Consider the following 3,600-nt stretch of genomic DNA (forward strand, 5'->3'; position numbering starts at 1 on the left):
GCCAAATGAAACAGATGCAGAGGATAGTCCTGGAACTCTGAGCTTCAGATAAAGGGATAGAGAAGCAGACTGAATGATTGGAAAGAGAGTTGGGTAGACATGGCAAAAAAAAAAGGAAAACTCTTGACCCGCGGTGGCCTACCAGATGTGCAGCAGACATTTTGAATCTTGTGAATGGCTCCAGAGACAAGAAAACATTAAGAGATAAAAGGAAATAGCAACCACAATATACAACCCAGTCACAGCCATACCCTTTACAACTGCACAATGAGCACAAGCCAACACCAACTGCTATACACTGGATCAACAAGATCAGCTAAACCAATCCTGAACTAAACTGCACAAACAGCCAACAGCAAACATTGTACAAGTTCATCCCCTGACCACAGCCACCAGGAGATAATTGGTGAGTGCCTAAGAATACACCAGCACACAATCATCAACTTAATACAAATATAACAACACCACAATTTCTCAAAAGGAACAAATATTTTCTGGTAACACAAGAAACAAACGCAAGACTTCTGGTCAGTGTAATCTCTATGCTGCATGTGTTTGTAAAGCTTTTCAGTTAAAACATGACTAAAAACTTACGGAGTAAATGGAAAAGGAAGATGCATGCTGAGAAGAGAAAAAAGAATGCCCCAAAAGAGCTCAGCAGACTGAAAAGCATTCTCAAAATAGACAATGATGCTTTAAGGGAAGATGTTCAAGAGATAGCAACTGTTGTGGTACCCAAGCATTGCCAAGAGAAAATGCAATGTGAGATGAACAATGACAAAGATGACTTGAAAATGTAAATTGAGGTTAAGAGAAATAAGGAGAGTCTTCTAGACCAGCCTGGGCAATACCCAGTGTGAATAAACTTGTGGCAAAGAAGAAAATTGAAGGCAAAGCAAGAAAATAGGATGGGGAAAAATAAAACAAAAGCGGTGAAGGCAGTGAAAGGGTTAGCCTGGTAGACTCTAAAGTACTTGGAAGAGTGCCCCATGAGGCAGTTGTTGGATTAACATGTGCACATTGATGCCAGCTTCCACCACTCTTTATTTCTGAACCCTAACTTGATTTTTTTCTCTGCTTCAAATCCACTGTAACTCAAGCTTGTTTTGAGAACTTGAATAAAATATTTTCTTTGATGGGAAAAGAAAAACAAACAAAGAAAAGTATCTCAAACAAATGACCCAGAGGCAGATCTAGAGAATGTTTTTGAAGAAAAAAAGGCATTGGAACTCCCTGAAAAAGAATTCAAGAGAATGATATTTAGGTAAGACCAAATAATTGACATAAAGGTCAAGGAAAACAATGAAGAATTCAGGAAAACAGTACAGAAACAATCAAGCAAAATAGATAAAGAATTGGAGATAATACAAAACCTGCAAATAGAAATTCAGGAGAATAACACTAAGATTTCAGAAATGGACAATACACTGAAAGAACAAAGCAGTAGATTTGAATCAATAGAAACCCAAATTAGTGAGTTTGAAGATAAATGTCTCATTACCAGTAAGCTAGAAGAATAATCAGAAAAAAAGAATGAAAAAACTCAAGAAAGTCTAAGATTCATGTAGGACAACATAAAGAGGAATAACATAGGTGATCAGAATTCCAGAGCAGGAAAAACACAAAAAACATAGTAGAATAACTGTTGGAAGAAAAATTCCCTAACGTCATGAATGATGGGAAGTAAATATTCAAGAAGTTGAACAAAGCCCAAACAGGATAGACCCCAAAAGAAAATCACCAAGATATATAATCAAACTCTCCAAAATCAAAGACAAGAAAAGAATTCTAAAAGCAGCTCAGGAAAATTAAACTTCACCTACAAAGGAAAACCAATAAGATTAGGCTCTGATTTCTCAGCAGAACACATTCAAGAAAGAAGGCAATGGGGAGACTTATACAAAATTCTGAAAGAAAAAACTTGCCAGCCAAGAATCATATATTCAGTAATACTGTCCCTGAAATATTATGGTGAAATTAGAACATTTCCAGATAAGCAGAAATTAAAGGAATTCTTAAAAACTTTACAAAAAGATAAACTTTACAAAAAATATCAAAGGAAGTCCTTTGGATTGAGAACCAACAACAGCAGACAACAACTGGGGATTGACATACACAGGAACACCACCCAGAACTCAATCCAGATACAGAAGTAGCCAAAGTAAAACAAACCTACAAGACTGAAAATAGGGAATCAGAGATATCAATTTATAATGAAAATAACTACAAAGCAAAAAGAGGGAAAAATATAGTTATAGTATTTCCAAATGATAAGGAAGCCAAGTAGATTTCAAAACAAAACAGACTGCTTTAAACTGAGGGGAAAAACAAATAAATTACAGGGTAACTTCAAAGAAAATTAATACAATTCCATATCAAATCAAGAAAAGGGAAAATCATGAAGTTTTTGTAAATATTAAAGCAACAGCAGTGAAGAAATTGAGAATATGCTCAAACAAAATGAACTCAGCAAAGAAAAATATGTAGAACTAAGAAAACAATGTTGTTATTGTTAAGTTGGTTCCAATCTATAGTGACCCTGTATAGGGTTTCTGAGGAGCAGTTGGTGAGCTTGAACCACCAACCTTGCAGCTCAAACAGCTTTGCAGTCTGGTGCATTAACCCACAGTACCACACCAGGACTCCTAAAGAAAACAATAACACCACAAATAAACACACAGCAAAATGACTGCTATCAATTCTTACCTATCTATAATTACAGTAAGCATCAATGGATTAAATGTATCAGTCAAGAGACACAGAGTAGCAGACTGGATAAGAAAACAGGATTTTTCAATATGCTGTTTACAATAGGCATGCTTTACACACAAAGACAAAAATAGATTAAAATAAAAAGATGGAAGAAATACATCAAGCTAATAAGGAGCTCTAGTAGCGTAGTGGTTACAAATCGGGCTGCAAACTGCAAGGTCAGCAGTTCAAAACTACCAGCGGTTCCGTGAGAGAAAGATGAGGCGTTCTGCTCCCATAAAGATTAACAGCCTCGAAAACCCTGTACAGGGTCACTATGAGTCCGAACCGACTCCACGGTACGTACCAACAACAACAACAACAATGGCCATCAAAAGAAACAGGAATGGCAATACTAATTTCTGATTAAATAGACTTTAAGGCAAGGTCCAGCATAAGAAACCGAAAAGGCATTATGTTATCATTAAAGGGTAAATTAAACAAGAGGCCATAACCATAATAAATATCTATGCTCCCAATAAAAGAGCCTAAAAATTTATAAATCAAACTCTAAAAGAATTGAAGAAATCTACAAGTCTACAATAACAGTAAGAGATTTTAATACACCATTTTCAATAAAGGACAGAACAACCAAAAAGAAATGCAACAAATACACTTAGGTAGTAAAAAACACAATCAACCAACTTGGCCACATAGATTTATACAGAGCACTCAACCCAGCAACAGCACACTACACATTCTTTTCCAGTGCACATGAAACATCCTCCAGAATAGACTATCTGTTAGGCCACAAAGCAAGTATCAATAAATTTTATAACATCAAATCACTACATGGGATCTTTTCAGATCACAATGCTATAAAATTAGAAATCAACAGTAGGAAGATCA

At 35.8% G+C, this 3,600-nt stretch overlaps 1 pseudogene; it reads left to right on the top strand.

Moving 5' to 3' along the window:
* Positions 1-578: 578 nt before the first annotated feature.
* LOC102819819 lies at positions 579-962 on the top strand (annotated as a pseudogene).
* The last annotated feature ends 2,638 nt before the right edge of the window (positions 963-3,600 follow it).

This window comes from Chrysochloris asiatica, unplaced genomic scaffold (genome assembly GCF_000296735.1).
Source record: "Chrysochloris asiatica unplaced genomic scaffold, ChrAsi1.0 scaffold00017, whole genome shotgun sequence".
Classification (NCBI taxonomy): Eukaryota; Metazoa; Chordata; class Mammalia; order Afrosoricida; family Chrysochloridae; genus Chrysochloris; species Chrysochloris asiatica.